Genomic DNA, 22,141 nt, shown 5'->3' with positions numbered 1-22,141 from the left:
ATAAGTACCTCAAGCACAAAGCCTAAAGTACTAAGCTGTAGCTACTCTATAATAACCCAATCAACTCAAAACACCTCCTCAGAGCCCAGATATGAATCCAATTTAACTCCATTGGGAGGTTCTGGACGACAAACTTTTCGTGAAATTCGTGAAAGTCATATTTCGAACAACAACGAATTGAGATTAGTGTTGAAAGGAAAATGGAAGAATATTCCGCCCCCCATTACGGCTAATTTAATCAGTTCCACGCCACAAGAACTACAGTTCGTAATAGATACAGAGGAATCCAACGAAATATTGAATTCCATTCTACAACTTCTGTTTTCGTTTCAAAAGCGCGCCAATAGACGAATACTTTTTGAGCCCGTATTTTATGAATTGTTATGTTTTGTTACCTTTGTTTTTGTTATTGTTTTATTTTTCTGTTTGATTTTTAACAATAAAGATGAATTGATCAATTTACTACACAACGTAATCGATAGTTTTATTTTTTGAGCTTACTAGATTCTAGGGCTGCGAAATGGTGAGTTGACATCCGGGAAGGGGCGCCTAACATAGCTCTGGTCCTCACAAGTTCCAATACTCACGCTTCCACGGGTCTTCCGATGACAATTGACCGCCAGCTAAGGGTTGCGTACTTAGCTGATAGTGCAGCCTGGGCACTGTTGTCCTTCTGACATCAGCTAGAGTGAGAGGGTGCGTCCTGTGGGGTCTGCCTAGAATGTGGTGGGGTTCGACAGTGGGCTCTGTTGAACTTCTATAAAAAGCTGCATGTGTCCCCAAGCAGGCCCTATCAAAGCGACCGTGTGCCGCTCAAAGCGCACTAGCCTAGTCCTGGTGTTGGGTAGGACTTTAAACAAATTTGACCCGACTGATCGAGCGTCTGTCCACCAAGGAGGTGCGGCTCCAACAGCGTCTGTTCTGGCATCCAGCCGCTGAGTATGAAATGCTATTCCCCGGAAGCTATACCTAAGATGGCAGCCCCATCCCGGTGGATAGGGAACCTTGGGCCAACAACCTACTGTTCCCGAAACATCAATTTGTTCGAGAATCCGATAATGAAAGAATACGGACTGATTTTACGGCGACGACTCTTAGCGCGAAACAACAGACACGAATAGGAACATGGAACGTTTTAACCCTAGCCCAGCAGGGTAAATTGGCACAACTTGCCAATGAGGCACGCCGCATGAAGCTTGAGATCCTGGGACTGAGTGAAGTCCGTTGGCCAAACTTTGGAGAACACAGAACGCCGTCGGGACAAGTTCTGCTATACTCTGGTTTACGAGGTGAACACGCTCCCCGGCAACGCGGAGTTGGCTTCCTACTAAGCGCTCAGGCACACTCTGTGCTTATGAAGTGGGAAGCTATAAGTGAAAGGATAATCGTTGCCAGATTTAGAACACGGGTCCGAAACCTTACTATAATCCAATGTTATGCGCCAACCGATGCTGCCGATCTGCAAGACAAAGAGAACTTTTACAGTCAACTCAATGCCGTCGTAGATAGAATTCCGAAGGGTGGTATCAAGATCTGTTTGGGCGACTTCAATGCGAAAATCGGATCCGACAACTCGAACCATGAGCGCATTATGGGACGCCATGGTCTCGGAGAAATGAGCGAAAACGGAGAGCTGTTCGCAGAATTTTGTGGTAATAACGACATGGTGATCGGGGGATCGCTCTTCCCTCATCGACTGGTTCACAAGGTCACGTGGGTCTCCCGTGATGGCTTTACAGAAAATCAAATCGACCACATCTGCATCAGCCGAAAATGGAAACGGAGCCTTCTTGATGTACGGAATAAACGTAGTGCCGATATCGCGTCTGATCATCACCTCCTCATCGGCGAAATACGCCTGCGCATTGCGCGGATTCGTCGGCAGGAGGAAAAAATTGGACTGGACGACGATTCAACACACGCCGACTGGAAGATGCCACGGTGAAACGGTCCTTCGTTGAAGAACTGGAGACGCGTGCTGCAGATATTCCGGAAGGTGGCAGCGTGGAAGACCAATGGACCGCCATCAAGAATGCCTTCATCACCACCAGCGAGAACAATCTGGGCGAACTACGCACCCAGAAAAAACATTGGATCACCGATGATACCTGGAGAAAGATAGAGGAGCGAAGAGAAGTCAAAGCCGCGATAGAGCGATCGAAAACCAGAGGAGCCAAAGTCTTAGCCCGTCAACGATACGCGGCTCTTGAAAAGGAAGTAAAACGCTCATGTCGACGGGACATGCGAGCGTGGGCAGACTCTCTGGCCGACGAAGGAGAGAGAGCCGCCGCAACCGGGGACATTCGCCTCCTCTACGATATCTCACGACGCCTCAGCGGGGCGAAGATGAATGCAACGATGCCTGTGAAAGACGCGAGACCGACCCAACTGACCAGCTGAAACGCTGGTTCGAGCACATGATCTGCCTAGGATCCGACGTATAACACGCGTCAATACCGATGCTCCATCACTGCTAGAGATTACAACAGCCATCCAAAGCATGAAATCGAATAAAGCCCCAGGGGTCGACCGCATATCAGCCGAGATGCTCAAAGCTGACCCCATGACATCCGCTCAACTACTGCATCGTTTATTTCGTAATATCTGGGACACCGCAACTTTCCCGGTCGACTGGATGCAAGGTATCTTAGTGAAGGTGCCCAAAAAGGGTGACCTGACTGTATGCGATAACTGGCGAGGCATTATGTTGCTGTGTACCGTTCTCAAAGTTCTGTGCAAAATTATCTTAGCCCGGATTCAGGAGAAGGTCGATGCGATTCTCCGGCGGCAGCAAGCCGAACTCCGTGCCGGAAGATCCTGTGTGGACCATATTGTCACGCTCCGCATCATTCTGGAGCAGGTCAATGAATTCCAAGAGTCCCTTTTCTTGGTATTCATTGACTACGAAAAAGCTTTCGACCGTCTCAATCACGAGAATATGTGGGGCGCCCTGAGACGCAAGGGGGTTCCTGAGAAAATCATCGGCCTCATCGAAGCACAGTACGAGGCCTTTTCGTGTAGAGTGCTGCACAATGGGGTCCTGTCCGACCCTATCCGGGTCGTAGCTGGTGTGAGGCAAGGATGTATTCTATCACCGTTACTGTTCCTCATCGTAATCGATGAGATTCTGGTAGATGCGATTGACCGTGAACCAAACCGCGGGCTGTTATGGCAGCCTATAACCATGGAGCACCTAAATGACTTCGAATTGGCGGATGATGTTGCACTCCTCGCGCAACAGCGCTCTGATATGCAGAGTAAGCTCAACGACCTTGCCGAGCGCTCCTCTTCGGCAGGTTTAGTCATCAACGTCAACAAAACCAAATCGTTGGATGTAAACACGGTGACTCCTTCCAGTTTCACAGTAGCCGGGCAACCAGTAGATAATGTTGAAAGCTTCCAATATCTTGGTAGCCAAATGGCGTCAGACGGTGGTACCAAGATCGACATAGGCGCACGGATCAAGAAAGCAAGGGCTGCCTTTGCGAGTTTGAGAAATATCTGGAAAAACAGGCAGATAAGTGAACGCACCAAAATACGAATTTTCAACTCTAACGTGAAATCTGTGCTGTTATACGCTAGCGAAATATGGTGTGTACCAGTGGAGAACACTCAACGGCTGCAGGTGTTCATTAACAGATGTCTGCGGTATATATTTCGGGCCTGGTGGCCTCACAACTGGATCTTAAACAGCGAGCTCCATCGTCGTTGTCACCAGAGGCCGATAGCAACAGAAATTCGGGATCGGAAGTGGGGCTGGGTCGGCCACACTCTTCGTAGGAGCGGAAACGAAATCTGTAAACAAGCATTAGACTGGAACCCAGCGGGACATCGCAGCAGAGGCAGACCCAGAGGCTCATGGCGGCGAAGCCTCAATAAAGGAATAAAAGAAGTCTAACGTCTAAAGTCTAAAAACTAAATCTAACCTGGCAACAGGTTGAAGCGATAGCCAGGCAACGCTCAGGATGGAGATCTTTCAAGTCGGCCCCTTGCACCACCGGAGGTGTACAGGACCCATAAGGTAAAAATGAAAAATTACCAATTTTTTTGCCAAAGTTTTCGTGTAACAGATTCAATTAATCACAAATCGCATCGGACAACGTTCGACGCCATAACTGAGGTTATTCTACAGCAAATGTACACATGAATTGACATAAAATACTTTCCATTTTCCTTTTGCGAACAAAATATCACAAGTCAGTCGAAAGCCGCTTGGAGCGATTCGGCTGAATCCCGGCCACGGTGCCCCGGTAGACCGTTATTATAAAATAAAAATGTCCATCAAAACCAAGTACAGGGCTCGATTCCTGTGGTGACTCTGCACCTCTGGACCAATTTTTTAAAAAATCCCTAGGAGGAATCTCGAGAAATCTTGATTTGAAGTTTTTAGTTAAAAATTTTCAAAAGAATCCATATAAGAATCCAAAAATATCACCAAAAACCCTGATTAATCCACCTAGATAAATGTCCTTCAATTCGTCTTGTACCTGCTGGGTCGGAAATAACCACCAGTTTTGTAGGGTTGCTGTCCGGCATTCTTGAAATATGCCTGCCCATCGTACCCTTCCAGCTTTAGCTACCTTCTGGGTACTGGGTTCGCCGTAGAGCTGGGCGAGCTCTTGTTTCATCCTTCGTCGCCACAGCACCATTCTCTTGCATAACACCAAAGATGGCCCTATACATGCGTTGCCGTTATTAGAACCATAAATATTTACAACTGACCTGTCTTATCTTAAGTATGTTTTTGTATGGCTAACTTGCTCGAGTTAAGTATAAGTGTTGCTTGCCATGTTTAATAGAATGAGAAGTAAAAATTATTTTAAATTAGGGTTTATGTTCATAATGGAGAGCAGTAAGACCAGAGTTCGTGTAGAATAATAGTAGTTAGAAGCTGTTATACTCGATCACAGCACTTATTACACGATCTTTGCTGCTAAATCTCGTCAAAGTTCTAATCCACGGACTAGAAAAAGCATGTTTGATATGTAAGCCAAGACCTATTCCGGTACCTCTACAGAACTCTGAAACATGATAATTCAAGACATGGTACTTTGACGTGAAAGGAAGCTGCGGCTTTTTCCAGCTGCTAGTAAAGCCATAAATTGCTTCCTCAAAACGATGCTCGAGTTTCAAAGAGCTGTATCTTGCGTACGCTTTTTTGAAATCATTCAGAACCTGCTGTTTGAAATATTAATTAGAAAATTGTTAATGTTTAAGCGGAGTAACTTACCGTGACGTAATCCGAAAGATCAGGATTCTAGTGAACTCTATGCAATTTGTTGATGCCTCATCTGTACTTGGTTTATCCATAAATTAACTCAACATGGCGCTTCTCAAGCAGCTTTAAAATCGTATTAACAATACCGAACTAGATGTGTAGTGACGGAGATAAGCAAAAGTTCATTTTTTTTTACTTTATTAAAGTGTTTTTAAAAGTTCAAAAATTGAATATTTTATCTTCGTCGTAACCGAAAACCCAAAAGAATATGCACAAAGCTTGTAAAATTCTTTCTTTCTCTTGTGCATTTTCCCTGATGTTTTCCTTGGTTCTCGAGATCTCATTCTATATGCCGAGCTCACTCTTGAAAATCGTAGCTTTTCCTTACCGCCATCTTTGGAGTCATTACCAGTCCGATGATCCTTTTGCGGGGAAATCTCAGAATTTGATAAAGCTCCGTCAATTGAATTGTTACATCATCCGACGAAGATCTAACCTTATATACTACTAAACAACTACACTACTTTAAACAAATCTTTTATTAATAAAAAATTATTTTGAGCTTTTTAGTGGAATGTAAATCTTTTAGCTGTTGGTTTTTTCATCAATTTCTTCCATACTCCAATCTTTACTTCTGATGCTCGAATACATTTGTGAATACAATAAAGACAAACACAAGCTTTAATCTGAATGGCATTCAACAAAGAATCTGCAGCCTGCACGTGAATTCATGAATGGTTATGAACGAGAGGCAGCATTCTTGAAGATAGACGAGTTCAAGCCATACAAAAAACATACTTAAGTCAGTTTGGTGAGCTTAATCAGTTGTAAAAAAATATAATTGTAATAAAGGCAACAAATGCAAACTGGTTGAAAACAACTTGGACCACTTTTTGGACGGCTTTGAAGTTATTTTGGGGATATTATTGAATTAAAATATAGATTCTTTTGAAATTTCTTAATTAAAAACTTCAAATCAAGATTTCTCAAAATTCCGTCTAGGGATTTTTTTAAAAATTGGTCCAGAGGTGCAGAATTACCACAGGAATCGAGCCCTGTACTTGGTTTTGATGGACATTTTTATTTTATAATAACGGTCTACCGGCGCACCGTGCGGCCATATGACCCATCCATCCCGAAAAGATTAAGGTGAGAGCAGCATTTTCTTTGGTACATTTCTGTCGATCCGTTCATCGCCGTTTCTGAGCTGTTCATGTTTTTCAAAGCATGCTGCGACTGCGAGTCAGCAAGCATCGAGTTCAGATTTTCAGTTTGCATACTAAACGCATCGTCCTTGATATTGCGTGGTGACGAGCAGCCGGTTCTTGTGGCTGTGGTTCCTGGAAGGAAAAATGTCTAGTTGTGAAAATGCAATGTAACAGTCCTTACTCCCATTATTGGTAGCAGTTTTGTTCGAATATCGATTTATTACGTTTCTCATCTGCAATCGCAATTCAAAGCAATGTTCAGTGAACTGTTCTCATTCGCAAAGTGCCGCTGGCAAAGGAAAGTTAAATTGGCTGAATTGTTCCGATTGGCAGTATCGGATGAAAACTCACTGACACGGTCTGTTATTTCAACAAAGTTGAGGTAGTTCTATTGCCTATGTGTGATATAGTCGTTTCTACAGGTGAGCGGCAGGAATTTCCGCCTCTGTGGTTTCCCAACATGTTGCTTTCGAACAATGTGCATTTATTTTATACTGCACATTATACATGAAGAAAACTTTAAACTATCCGATTTCACATAAGAATAGGACGACGTTTATGTCATGTAGAAATAATTGTATTATATATCTTCATACCAGAAATTCATTCCAGAATTGTAACAAAATCATCGTCACATAATATCTTCCTATGTTTATTTATGTCGAAAGATAGGATACCCCATCCCATCACTTCTACTCCTTCTCCAACGTGACACTTCTCATTAATGGTTATTATTTTTACTAAACACGTACACCGCTTAATCGGTAAATTCAATATTTTGCTTCCATCACCTGATGAGAAACCGTATGTAGGCAGTAGTAACTCTGGAAAAGCTGTAGGGCAACGTGATAATTGTTGTCCCATTTGAGCGATTGCAATACATATAGGATAGTCAACAAATTAAATATTCACTTTCAAGCTTGTGTTGCAAACTGTTATCATATCGAATTTTTATCCAGTTTGAACTACGATGTTTAATTAGTAACGATTGCAGATATTCAATTTGATGGATAGGAAAATACAGAAGGGAAATAATAGGGACACGGCAGGTATTTTCGTCTGTTCGTCATAGTCTCGAAAACCAATAAAAGAGACGCTTTTTTGTAAAACTCATACGTACCAAATCGTAAACTCAGGAGAAACGTTCTGCTATAGTGGAGTTCTAGCAAATGTACGTTGCTTTCGTTGGTTTTAGCCCCTACGACGAAGGACGGAAATACCTGCCGTGTCCCTACTAATAACTTTCCTCTTCAGGATACGCAGGATATGACGATAATTGAATTCAGACGAAAAACAAACGCGTAACTTTATGCCTGCTCCTAAAACCTTGTTTGAAAGCGAAGAGGGTTGAAAACGTGATTCCCTGAGGCGCATTCACCACCGTACACGGCAAAAACATATGTGGAAATGTTCCCCAACCACGTTGCCACACCGCCACCACGCAAGATCGTAGGGACAAAATGACGCGGTGATGATGATTTTCGAAATCCGGCAGGCAAAATAGTATCATATCCATTTTCAGTTTTTAATGACAAACAGAGGCGCGGGAATCGGTTGTCGCAGCGGCCGAACCGCGGCGTTTTGTCGAACAACAAAGTAGGCCCCGGTAGTCAGGTAACGTGTGGCGTGCGGCTTGCTGCGATTTCGCGGTATTCGCGCGGTAAATTTCCCCAGAGTCCGGAGTGCCACACCGTGGCCGTTCATAAACTGTCATACTTTTGTTAATAAATTTTCAATTTTATAATTAAACCTAGATTAAACGCAACAGATAAAAACGATAATGTTCGGTCCGAAAAATTAATTGCACATTAATTACCCCTCTCGCCGTGGCGCAGCAAGTTCACTGCTGGCGGGTGTTTTCGGAACTACGCGGCCGGTTTGGAACCGGGTCGCCTCTCCAAGGGATTGCTGAATGTGGTGGCGATGGGCGTGTGGAACGTCGCACTTTTTGCATAAGCCCATCGCAGAACCGGAGATGAATCTTCTCCAATGTGGTGTAGCGAAATTGGAGCAATTTGTTCTGGGATTATAATGGAAGTTTGCGCAGATCTATATTCAGATTTGGCGTATGAATGGATGGGCTATGCTGCTAGGATTCACTAGACATGGGTTGGATCCGCGAAAAAAGGGTTTGATAATTCAGTGCAGGGGCTGTTTTTGTGATATTTATGTGGGGGATGACGTTGGAATTATAATTACTACACTTTGATCATTCAAAGCACGTGAAATTCAAGAACCATAACGAAATAGATGTTTTCTTGCTTGTTTATTGTTGTGATGGAATTGATTTTCGTATTTGATTTGTTTAATTGTTGATGTTGAAGGAATTGCGAATCATCAGCGGTCGGGCAGGTACAGCACTCGTGAAATTTGGCATCGGTCAAGTTTGCGGAAGTGAGTAGTTGGAAAGCAGCTCTCAAAGTCAGATTTGTCTCGCAGAATTCAACCTATTCAGTGGTTGCTGATAGTGATTGTTATTGAAAATAAAATGGTTCTTGGCAGGACCACCATTATAACATCTTCTTCTTTTTCTTCTTCTTCTTATTGGCATTACATCCCCACACTGGGACAGAGCCGCCTCGCAGCTTAGTGTTCATTAAGCACTTCCACAGTAATTAACTGCGAGGTTTCTAAGCCAAGTTACCATTTTTGCATTCGTATATCATGAGGCTAACACGATGATACTTTTATGCCCAGGGAAGTCGAGACAATTTTCCGAAAATTGCCTAGACCGGCACCGGGAATCGAACCCAGCCACCCTCAGCATGGTCTTGCTTTGTAGCCACGCGTCTTACCGCACGGCTAAGGAGGGCCCCTTATAACATATTATATATGCAAAAAAGTAAAAGACTGTATTGTGACTTACCAAATGCATGGCCAGTGAAATTTTCAAGACAGATTCTGAGTTTGGTTATGCACTATAGTGGTTTGAAATGCGTATTATAGAGACGAATAACAAGAGAATTGATCCGAGACGAACCACAAAAAGACGCTTAGCGTGAGTCGCCGAATCTTGGCCTTGGTGTCGGTCAGAGCGGAGGCAATTAGCTGGTGATTGCTGCAGAAATTCATTGGCGTCTCCACCGATTAGGTTGTCGTCAGCGAAAATTAACATCTTCTTACTGACTTACTGACTTTGGTTTTGATGCTCAGGGCCATGATTTGTTAAAGGCATACAAACACAAGGCACTATCGACACATATGCAAACAGCAACTTTAGTTGTAAACAATTGACGTCACTACTATCGCTCCTCGAGACGAAGCAAGCCAACGCTCTACGATTCAATTTGGCCTTTTTTCGCACTCGTTCATACTGCGATAGCAACCACGTCACTTTTGAACTGTCATTTTCTTTACAAGTCTACCTTGATTATGTATACCGTGACCTGGATAAACTTTCAGAGAAATTGCTGGATGAACTCCTGAAGAACGAATTCCTGCTGGAACTTTCGGTGGAATTCTAGGTGGAACTTCTGGAGGAGTTCCTAGAGGAACTTTCGGAGGAATTCATGAAGGAACTTCCGGAGGCTTTCCAGGAGGAACTTCCGGAGGAACTTCCTAAGGCATTCCTGAAGGAACTTCCAGAGGAATTCCTGGAGGAACTTCTGGAGGAATTCCTGGAGGAACTTTCGGAAGAATTCCTGGAGGAGCTTCCGGAGGAATTTCTGGAGGAACTTCCGGGAAATTTCTGGAGGAATTTCCGGAGGAAATCCTGGAGGATGTTCCGGAGGAATTCCTGGAGGAGCTTCCGGAGGAATTCCTGGAAAAACTTCGGGAGGAATTCCTGGAAGAACTTCCGGAGGACTTCCTGGGAGAACTTACGGAGGAATTCCTGGAGGAACTTCTGGAGGAATTCCTGGAGGAACTTCTGGAAGAATTCCTGGAGGAACTTCCGGAAGAATTCCTGGAGGAGCTTCCGGAGGAATTTCTTGAGGAACTTCCGGGAAATTTCTGGAGGAATTTCCGGAGGAAATCCTGGAGGATGTTCCGGAGGAAGAACTTCCGGAGGACTTCCTGGGAGAACTTACGGAGGAACTCCTGGAGCAACTCCCGAAGGAATTCCTGGAGAAACTTCCAAAAGAATGATAAGAAAATTATTTTGAGCTTTTTAGTGGAATGTCTTCACTTGTCATAAGACGAGTTTATACAATCCCATTGAATTCCACCACTTGATTGTATCTTGCAGATACGTATTTCGACCTCAACAGTAAGGCCACAGTTCAGTGTCTCGTACTTGACTCGACTGGAATTCAATGGGATTGTATAAACTCGTCTTATGACAAGGTTCCAAAAGAATTCCTGTTGAAACTTCCGAAGAAATTCCTGGAAGAACTTCCGAAGAAATTCCTGGAAGAACTTCCGGGGGGATTCCTGAAGGAACTTCCGAAGGAATTCCAGGAGGAACTCACGAAGGAATTTCTGGAGGAACTTCCGAAAAAAAATTTGGAAAAACTTCCGGAGGAATATCTGGAGGAACTTTCGAAGGAATTCCTGAAGGAACTTTCGGAGGAATTCCTGAAGGAAATTTCGGGGGAACTCCTGAAGGAACTTCCGGAGGAATTCCTGGAGGAACTTTCGAAGGAATTCCTGGAAGAACTTCCGGAGGAATTCCTGGAGAAACTTCCGGAGGAAAGCCTGGAGGAATTCCTGGAGGAACTTCTGGAGGATTTTCTGGAGGAACTTCCGCAGGAATTCCTGGAGGAACTTCCGGAGGAATTCCTGGAGGAACTTCCGGAGGAATTACTGGAGGATCTTCCGGAGGAAATCCTGGAGGATCTTCCGGAGGAAATCCTGGAGGAATTTCCGGAGGAATCCCTGGAGGAATTTCAGGAGGAATCCCTGGAGGAACTTCCGGAGGAATTCCTGGAGGAACTTCCGGAGGAATTCCTGGAGGAACTTCCGGAGGAATTCCTGGAGGAACTTCCGGAGGAATTCCTGGAGGAACTTCCGGAGGAATTCCTGGAGGAACTTCCAGAGGAATTCCTGGAGGAACTTCCGGAGGAATTTCTGGAGGAACTTCCGGAGGAATTCCTGGAGGAACTTCCGGAGGAATTCCTGGAGGAACTTCCGGAGGAATTCCTGGAGGAACTTCCGGAGGAATTCCTGGAGGAACTTCCGGAGGAATTCCTGGAGGAACTTCCGGAGGAATTCCTGGAGGAACTTCCGGAGGAATTCCTGGAGGAACTTCCGGAGGAATTCCTGGAGGAACTTCCGGAGGAACTTCCGGAGGAATTCCTGGAGGAACTTCCGAAGGAATTCCTGGAAGAATTTCTGAACGAATTCCTGGAAGAACATTTGAACGAATCCCTGGAGGAACTTCCGGAGGAATTCCTGGACAAACTTCCGGAGGAATTCCTGGACAAACTTCCGGAGGAATTCCTTGAGGAACTTCCGGAGGAATTCCTTGAGGAACTTCCGGAGGAATTCCTGGAGGAAATTCCGGAGGAATTCCTTGAGGAACTTCCGGAGGAATTCCTGGAGGAATTCCTGGAGGAACTTCCGGAGGAATTCCTGGAGGAACTTCCGGAGGAATTCCTGGAGGAACTTCCTGAGAAATTCCTGGAGGAACTTCCGGAGGAATTCCTGGAGGAGCTTGTGGAGGAATTCCTGGAGGAATTTCCAGAGGAATTCTTGGAGGAACTTCCGAAGGAATTCTTGGAGGAACTTCCGGAGGAATTCTTGTAGGAACTTCCGGAGGAATTTCTGGAGGAACTTCCGGAGGAATTCCTGAAGGAACTTCTGGAGGATCTTCCGGAGGAATTCTGAAGGATTCCTGAAGGAACTTCTGGAGGAACTCCTGAAGGAACTTCTGGAGGAATTCCTGGAGGATTTTCCGGAGGTATTCCTGGAGGAACTTCTGGAGGTATTCCTGGATGAACTTCCGAAGGAATTCCTGTAGGATCTTTCCAAGACATTGCTAAAGGAACTTCCGAAGAAATTCCTGGAGGAACTTTCGAAGTAATACCTGAACGAACTTCAGGAGGAATTCCTGAAGAATCTTCCGAAGGAATTCCTGGAGGAGCTTCTGAAGGAATTCATTAAGGAACTTCTGAAGGGATTCCTGGAGGAGCTTCTGAAGGAATTCATGAAGGAACTTCCGGGGGGATTCTTGGAGGAACTTCCGAAGCATTTCCTGGAGGAGCTTCCGAAGGAATTCCTGGAGACACTTTTAAAGGAATTTCTGGAAGAACATCCGGAGGAACTCCTGAAAAAACATCCGAAGGAATTCCTGGAGGAACATCCAAAGCAATTCCTGTTGAAACTTCCGGAGGAATTCTTAGAGGAATTTCCGGGGGAATTCCTAGAAGAACTTCCGGAGGAATTCCTGGAGGAACTTTCGGAGGAATTCCTGAAGGAACTTTCGTAGGAATTCCTGGAGAAACTGCAGGAGGAATTCCTGGATAAACTTCCGGAGGGATTCCTGAAGGAACTTGCGGAGGAATTCCTGGAGGAACTTCTGGAGGAATTCCTGGAGGAACTTCTGAAGGAATTCCAAGAGAAACTTCCGGAGGAATACCTGGAGAAATTTACGGATGACTTCCTGGAGAAACTACGCGAGGAATTCCTGGAGGAATTTCTGGAGGAACTTATGGAGGAATTCCTGAAGGAACTTCTAGAGGAATTTCTGAAGGAACTTTCGGAGGAATTCCTGAAGGAACTTTTGGGGGACCTCTTGAAGGAACTTCCGGAGGAATTCCTGCAGGAGTTTCTGAGGGAGCTTCCGGGGGAATTGCTGAAGGAACTTCCGGGGGAATTTCTGAAGGAACTTCCGGGGGAATTCCTGAAGGAACTTCCGGGGGAATTCCTGAAGGAACTTCCGGGGGAATTCCTGGAGGAACTTCCGAAGGAATTCCTGCAGAAACTTCCGAAGGAATTTCTGTATGAACTTCCGAAGGAATTCCTGTATTAACCTTCGGGGGGAATTCCTGAAGGAACTTTCAAAGGAATTCCTGGAAGAACATCCGGAGGAACTCCTGGAAGAACATCCGAAGGAATTCCTGGAGGAACATCCAAAGCAATTCCTGTTGAAACTTCCGAAGGAATTCCTGGAGGAACTTCCGGGGGAATTCCTGGAAGAACTTCCGGAGGAAAAAAAATAAAGAAGGAAGAAGGAAGAAGGAAAAACGAAGAAGGAAGAAGGAAGATGAAAGAAGGAAGAAGGAAGAACGAAGAAGGAAGAAGGAAGAAGGAAGAAGGAAAAGGGAAGAAAGAAGAAGGAAGAAGAAAGAAGGAGGAAGGAAGAAGGAAGAAGGGAGAAGGAAGAAGGAAGAAGGAAGAAGGAAGAAGGAAGAAGGAAGAAGGAAGAAGGAAGAAGGAAGAAGGAAGGAAGAAGGAAGAAGGAAGAAGGAAGAAGGAAGAAGGAAGAAGGAAGAAGGAAGAAGGAAGAAGGAAGAAGGAAGAAGGAAGAAGGAAGAAGAAAGAAGGAAGAAGGAAAAAGGAAGAAGGAGAAAGGAAGAAGAAAGAAGAAAGGAGGATGGAAGGCAGGAAGGAAGAAAATAGGGTAGAAAATAAAGAAGGGAGAAGGAAGAAGGAAAAACGAAGAAGGAAGAAGGAAGATGAAAGAAGGAAGAAGGAAGAAGGATGAAGGAAGAAGGAAGAAGGAAGAAGGAAAAAGGAAGAAAGAAGAAGGAAGAAGGAAGATGGAAGAAGGAGGAAGGAAGAAGGAAGAAGGGAGAAGGAAGAAGGAAGAAGGAAGAAGGAAGAAGGAAGAAGGAAGAGGGAAAAAGGAAGAAGGAAGAAGGAAACAAGAGGGTAGAAGGAAGAAGGAAGAAGGAAGAAGGAAGAAGGAAGAAGGAAGATGGAAGATGGAAGAAGGAAGAAGGAAGAAGGAAGAAGGAAGAAGGAAGAAGGAAGAAGGAAGAAGGAAGAAGGAAGAAGGAAGAAGGAAGAAGGAAGAAGAAGGAAGAAGGAAAAAGGAAGAAGGAGAAAGGAAGAAGAAAGAAGGAAGGAGGATGGAAGGAAGGAAGGAAGAAAGAAAAAGGAAAAAGGAAAAAAGAGGAAGGAAGAAGGAAAAAAGAGGAAAGAAATAGTAGGAAGGAAAAATGAAGACGAAAGAAGTAAGAAGAAAACAAAAAAGGAGTGAGGGATAAGGAAGAAGAAAGAAGTAAGAAGTAAAATGGTAGAAAGAAGAAGGGTGGAAGAAGAAGCAATAAGGAAGAAAGAAGAAGAAAGGAAGAAGAAAGGAAGAAGGAATAAGAAAGGAAGAAGAAAGGAAGAAGGAAGAAGAAAGGAAGAAGGAAAAAGAAAGGAAGAAGGAAGAAGAAAGGATGAAGGAAGAAAGAAGATGGAAGAAGGAAGAAGGGATATAGAAGAAGGAAAAAGGAAGAAGAAAGTATTAAGAAGGAAGAAGGAAGACAGAAACAAGGAAGAAGTAAGAAGGAAGAAATAAGAAGGAAGAAGGAAGAACGAAGAACGAAGAAGGAAGAAGAAAGAAGGAAGAAGAAGCAAGAAGGAGAATGGTAGATAAAGAATGGAGAAGGAATGAGGAAGAAGGGAGAAGAAATAAGTAAGCAGGTAGGAGTAACGAAGAAGAAAGAAGAAGCAACAACGAAGAAAAGGGAAGGAAGAAGCAGGAAAGTAGAAGGAAGACAAAAAAGATGGAAGAAGAAAAAAGGGAAGATGAAGAACTTATTTTTTTCTTCCGTCTCACTTCTCACATCTCATTTTTCCCTTCTCACTTTTCAAATTTCGCTTTTCTTTTCCCACTTTACACTTCTTACTTCTCACTCCACTCTTTTAATTTCTCACTACATACTTCATGTGCCTCACGTCTAAAATCTCACTCCTCAATTCTATTCTTGAGTCTCATTTCTTATGAGTCTCATTATTTACTTCTCTTATCACACTTTTTAATTCTCACGACTTTCTCTTCTGTATTCATTATGTGAGGATTTTATTTTTTGGCCGAGCGGCCTGCCCCTGGAATTTAACATAAATCGAATAAACCGTCAGTGAAGGATGAGCCCTTCTGGTTATTCCTTAATTTTTTTTTGTTTTCCCAGAGGTGAATCAGTCAAGGGATGAAAACCTCTACAATGAAGAATAAAAATCTTTTCAATTTTCACGGGGAAAGCTTTAGAATTTGCAAGGAAATTTCTTTGAATTTCTAAAGATTTTTTCACGGAAAAACTTTATGATTTTCCATGGAAAATTCTTTCAAATTCTTATTGAAAAGTATTTCGAATTTCCAATAAAATACTTTCCATTTTCCGCGAAAACTTGAGTTTCACTTTTTTCGAATCTCGATGGGAATTTTTTTACTTTTTACTGAAGCTTTACGGCTGTCAACAATTCCGAGATAGGTACTATTGTTCGTGAATTTGCAAACGACATCATTGAATTTCGGTCCAGCATGCTCCCAAATTTGTTTTGTTTTTACAAAATAAGCCGTAATAGAGCTCATGTCCACTATACACCTCAATTTCATCTACCCCTGCGGATGAACATACATCAGCCACACAAAAAAACACACATAATTACGCTTCAAACCGACCCAAAATAAGCACGGGCTAAAACTCCAACGCGTAAAACCGCAACCCTCGTTTGATTTAAATTCTATTCATCTTCTCGAAAATGTAAGAACGGCTTCGCTTTGATAGGTACATAATAGAAACAAATTTATTTAGAAGAAGACGCCATTGCTGCTGGTCTAAGAACGTCGCTCACCCAACGACAGGATAAACAAATGAGATTATAATCTCGAGAAAAGGATCTTTAATAGTGTCATAAAAAAAATCTACACGACACTTACTTCGTCGTCATCGGTCTGTGTCTTCTCGTGTCAACACCCGAAAACAGCCAACTACGATGCGAAGAAAAGGATGACGACGCGGATCATGCTGGCATCTATTCTCTGACAGTTTAGCGAATTTTGCAAGTGTTTATCCCACCCCTGCGTTGTTGTTGTCTCAATCTTTCAGCGAGGACGCCACGTTTCCCTTCTTCCAAGAATAAAAAAAATGGAATGAGTTATAATTTTTCAAAGAGATTAAACCGAGATTTGCTCAATTTTCTTCGCCAACAACAAATCGACGCACTCTGGAATAAAAAGTGGCAGCTTTTTTCGATTAGTATAATATCCTTGCCCAGCCTTGCGTCTCGCGGTATTAAGTTCTTTACCGCCCTCCCCCCCCCCATCCAAGTTGGTTCGTTCACGAAACCGTGTACTCGATTAGTCAATTTGGCCCCTCGATCAGCGCTTGGACCGGGAGACGATAAAAGTCGCATAAAAGTAAGAGGCGGCTTCTTCGCGGGATTTCCACTTCGTTCGAATCGGGAAATTTAAAACACTTTTTGTTCGCGCGTGCAAAGTTGTTGTTTACTCATTTGCATACATAACAAACGGGCGAAAAGTGTCGTTCCCCATCGCTCGCGGGCTGTTTTTCGCGTAATGGCTGTTGGAACGCAGGGGTGGGTGGAGGTCGATTAAGTCGACATTTCGGGGCAGTGATGTCAGAACTAGTGGAGTCAAAATTAGTGCCAAAATAAAATAAACCTGACGCTAAGCTAACAAATGCATATTTTCTATTCGACTGTTTACGTTTGTGTCATTCATCCAAAGTTCCTTTTTCATATATTGAAATAGGGCAAACATTTTTCCAACAATTTGACAACACTTCACGCAATGAGTAAGCGAAGCAAGTTCATCTTCAAGTGGAAGAATGACAGTAATAAAAACAGACGTCTTACCAGCGATGCCAGATCTACGGAAATTTCCGTAGATCTACGGAATTGAGTGCTTTCTACGGATCTACGGATCCGTAGATAAAAACTACGGAAATTTGAAAATTTCTGCGCAAATCTACGGATTTTTTACTAGCACACTTTTAGTTTCAATTGATCTGGTTTCAAATTTAAATCAAGTTGAGTAAACAATATATAAGTTCCTGATATAGGTATGGGTTTCTATTTAGAGGGAAAGACCGTTACAAATATTTATTGAAAGTTATGTCCTATTGGTCTCCGAAAGGTCAAGGGAAGATAATAATAATTATTAAAAAAAAAAAAAAATCAAAAACTCATTGGATATATTAAAAAAAAAAATTAAAATTCTAAAAAAATGGAAATTTTATTGTTGCCCCTTCAATTTATTACTTTCAGACAATAATAATACGAGGGAGCATGCTTTTTTTAAATAGTTGTATCGGCTTAATTCAATTTTAAAAATGAATATATAACTCACAGACGAAAAAATAGGCTATACCAAGCTGTATCAAACAATTCAAAAACATTCGAACCTCTTTGATTTATGGGATGTGTAGATCACTTCTGCATAAGGTTAACTGGATTTTCATGATAGAATTAGAGGCGGAAACATTAGAATTGATAGTTCCATTGAGATTCGGCAGACATTTTTTTTAGAGAAGTGGATTTTAAAAAGCGAGCCGTGGGCAATTTTCGTTACGATTTGAATCGAACGAACTTCTGTCTTGCTTCCATTTGAAGAGAAAGGGAAGAGTATCAGAGTTGAAGAGAGATCAATTTCCATGCTGATACCGTAGATGATAAAAGCAATCTTGAATTTTCTGGTCGATCATTGACCTAGATTACCACCTAATTGCCTAACACCCAGAAAATAATCACATTGAAAATAATTCTTTTGTATGATCCATGAAGCAATATTTTTCCTCAAATTTGTTTGCTTACGCCAAAATTGTTCTGATTTTTCGCCAATTTTTTTAAATCCTGGCGGAAATTCCCATTTGACAATTCAATGTAAATTCCTTCGAAAAACTCTTCAGGGATTCATCCGGAAGTTCCCTAAGAAATTATTTTAGAAACTCCTCGAAAAGTAAATTCTAAAGGAAATTCTGAGATAATTGCTAAAGGAATTTCCGACTTTAGCAATTATCTCAGAATTTCCTTTAGAATTTACTTTTCGAAAATCCACTCAAGTTATACTTCGGAAAATTCTTCAATAATTCATTTGAAAATTCCTCCAAAAAAACTTTCGGGAGCTCTTCCAGGAGTTCCAATTTTTTTCAAAAAATCCGCCGGTAATTGCATATTTTTCAAGGAGTACGTTCAGAAAAGTTCAAAATAAATTTCTCCAGAAGTTTCTTCGAAAGTTTCTACAGGAAATCCCCTGAAAATTCTTCTTCTGAATGTCAAACATTCTTCTACAAAACTTTGAAAATTCCTTTTGTAATTCGTTCGGATACTCCTAGAGCTTCGTCCTAGGATTTTCTAGATGAAATTCCAAATGAATTACTGAATAAACTTTTGAATAAATGGAATTTTTCGTGTAGCGATTTCCATAAAAATTAATAAAATAATTTCTGAATTAATTCCTGTAGATATTTCTGAAAATATTATTAAAGGAATTTTTTTTCTTTGTCTGTCATAGAGCTCGGACCTAGTTGATCCATCTCGCTCATTAAAGGAATTTTTGGAAGAATTGCCTTAATAATCCTTAGAAGAATTTCTGAACAAATTTCCGGAAGAATTCTTTATGGAACTTACTAAGGTTGTCCTATAGAATTTGTGGGAAGTTAGTGGAATTCGAAAGCAACTCCTTTAGGAGGTTCCGAAGAAGTTTCTGAATTCATTTGCAAAGGATTTTCCAAAGGAAGTGCTGTTAAATTTTTTTGATTTAAAAATGAATTCCTTGAATAGATTTTTATGGGTATTTAGAGGATTTCTGATAGAATTCCAAAAAAATGAAGGTATGTCTGAAGATTGTTTCGGATGTTTTACCGAATTAATTCCTGGAGGTTTGTCCCATATAATTGTGTAAAGTATTTACAGAAAAATGTTTAGGAGACTATCCAAAGAATTTCTGGATAAATTTACGAAATAACACCAGAATGATTATTTCATGATTATTTTCGAGGGTTTTCTGGAGGAACTTGTAACTAATGGGGCAGCCGCTCATGGATTAAAAAGAAGTTTGGTAATGGATGGATTGTAATCCTGATATTTTGAGGATTTTCTTCGTTTACAATCTTAATTTCAGTGTCAAAATAGGGCTTTGTTTTATTGCTGTACTGGATTAGTTATAGTTCTTATGCTGACGCCAAATTATGAATGAACTCATTACGTTGTTGGTTAATCAACATTACCACAACTATGGCACCGCCAGCGCTAAAGCTCAATCATTTGAAATATGAACAATAAGAAGTCCATAGTATTAAACTGATTCTATGTTAAAATTTTCAACAAAGTTCAATAAATAAAATGTAGGTAGTATCAGCGTTGGAAACAGTTACCACAGACAAACAGACATAACACTCGTCAAATTTCCATCGTTCACTGATTTACTGGTCAAATCAAATAATGATTAGTTGGGAGTTCAGTGCGTGTTGGCTCTTGTTTCGGACGGCAGAACGATCGCGCGATTTGCCGAAATTTTGTGTTTTGCATTGCGCGGCCGGTAATAAAGTTAATTAGTTCAGTGCGTGTTGGCTCTTGTTTCGGACGACAGAACGATCGCGCGATTTGCCGAAATTTTGTGTTTTGTTTTGTTTTTCCTTAGGACGGTTCGTAAGTAAATTGATGAATATATTTTATTATTTTTCAGCATATACTGTTATTGACAAACGCTCTATATTGTCGAATAGAGCTCCCTATTATTCACCTTTCCCACTAACACAAATTTTCCTTCCCGAGACATCTATGAAGGTAGTATGGGTTCCCTGCATCTTCACTAGTAGATGTTGAACTAACATTCCTTCCCTTCCTTCCGTGATTGTAAGGACGTGGCCAGGTATACAAATGCTACTGTATAGGAAAAGGTACTAATCCCAAGTACCAATTTGCGACAATATACAGTAGATTGCTCAATTGAGCATTGTATAGCCACCCACGATTTGTACAATCACATATGCTATGCTATGCTATGCTATGCTAAATCAAATAATGATTAGTTGGCCAATCGATCACTCGTGGCGCGCGCATCGGATTTGCTCGAGTTTGACGTTTGCTCACTACCGCCATCTGGTTCGTGATTTGTCCAACTAACTAAAATCAACAGATGTCGTTAGTGTTTGAACGACAATGAATCCGGTGAGTAAATGTTCAATGTGTTATGTCTGTTTGTCTGTGCAGTTACTGTCAAAAATATGTATAGCAACTGCCATTACGGCGAATATGGAAATGTGTGTAGAGGGCACTATGCCTTGAATCTATTTCTGTTTGGTTTTTCATGAAAGTTAGGACACAGACAAACCGACGTAACACTGATGAAATTCCTATCGACCATGTGCTCAACGGTCGTTTCAAATTCAACTGATGACGAATTTCACAACCAGAGGCGCACGCATCGTATATCTTTGTATTTGACATCTCACACTAGCGCCTTCTGTTGACATTGTTGTACTAAACTTCATTCCATGCAGCATGCTCGTAAGGTGATGGTAAGGTAATAAGGGACCGACTGTTTACTTCGATGACATTTACTTCCAGGGTGCAGCAGCCGTAAAAAGTGTAGACAACAACCTTCCGTGCACCATGTTTACGGTACTCGTCACTGAGTGGCGATACCGGCGTTTCTATCTGTGTTGTTAAGCCTGCTACTCTATGTTCTGAGATTTTCACATTTTCCACCATGAGCTCATGGAAGAATGGTAGTTGGAAATCGATAAAATGTATGGGAAAATCAAGTATTTTGCAAATTTATGGAAAATGGAAGTGTTTTAGAAGAAAGTAGTGATAAGGAATGCAGTATAAGGTGAAAAGATGATCTCCTGCAGTTAGTTTGCACTGATTAGTGATGAAATTTCGATTTTACTACCACTGAAAAAACGCAATCTCTTGCATTAATCGTTTTGACTGGTACCTTATTGTGCAATGTTTGTATGTGGTTAGAATATAACAAGACCAGTAACTATAAATTTTGAACGGTTAGTTGTTATTTCTATGCATTGAGAAAAATTAGAGATCTGTCCTGTGATGTTTTCCCGAGCAGCACAAGTCAAACAAAAATGGTTGCAGCAACTTGATTGTGACTAAATTTGGTCACATAACTTACTGCAACTGTTATGTGACAAGGTGAAACATGTGTGCTGCTAGGGTTGTATAATAGGATTGTGGAGGAGCGCCGAAATAGCGACAGCCAAAATTTTTGAGCGAATCTACGGAATTGATGTTGAAGCAATCTGGCATCGCTGCGTCTTACTGTGGGGTATGGAATGGACTTTTCTTTTCGTTTGGGATGGGGACAGGCCGGAGACAACTTACATTCTGTAAACATTTTTCAAGGATTTAGCGAGTCAGATTGAGCAATGATTCCGAAATTAGGGAGGGTTCCATTGTTGTTGGTCTTCTGTGAGACAGAGGGAAGCAGAGGGGAGTAAGACAAATAACCGCTTGCCAGCCGGAAGACATAATCGATAACCGTAACCTCAAACAAACCGACTCCAGTCGATGGTGCCTCTGGTTGGTGAGTTCCACAAGCCGGAAAAGGCGTCCCAGACAATAAACACTTGCTGCAAGAAGAGTGTTTATTTTCCTTTTTATCCGCTTGTTTACACCTTGTCTGGAGCGGCTCAAGACATTTTCCTCTTCGTATGAAGGCTTTGGTTATGGCTATGGAAAGATTGAGCAAGAAAATGATGACATAACAGCGAATGATGACCAGAATGACTCGACACTTTCTCCGGTAATCAGAAAGTGTGTCCGTGCGAACCGAACAAAATGATTAATCGTTATCACCTCAAACTTCCGGTTTCTAACCGAAAAAAAAGTAAATTAATTTCCCCTGGCCTAGTCTGGTCCA

This window comes from Armigeres subalbatus, chromosome 1 (assembly GCF_024139115.2).
Source record: "Armigeres subalbatus isolate Guangzhou_Male chromosome 1, GZ_Asu_2, whole genome shotgun sequence".
Classification (NCBI taxonomy): Eukaryota; Metazoa; Arthropoda; class Insecta; order Diptera; family Culicidae; genus Armigeres; species Armigeres subalbatus.
This window is presented reverse-complemented; position numbering follows the sequence as displayed.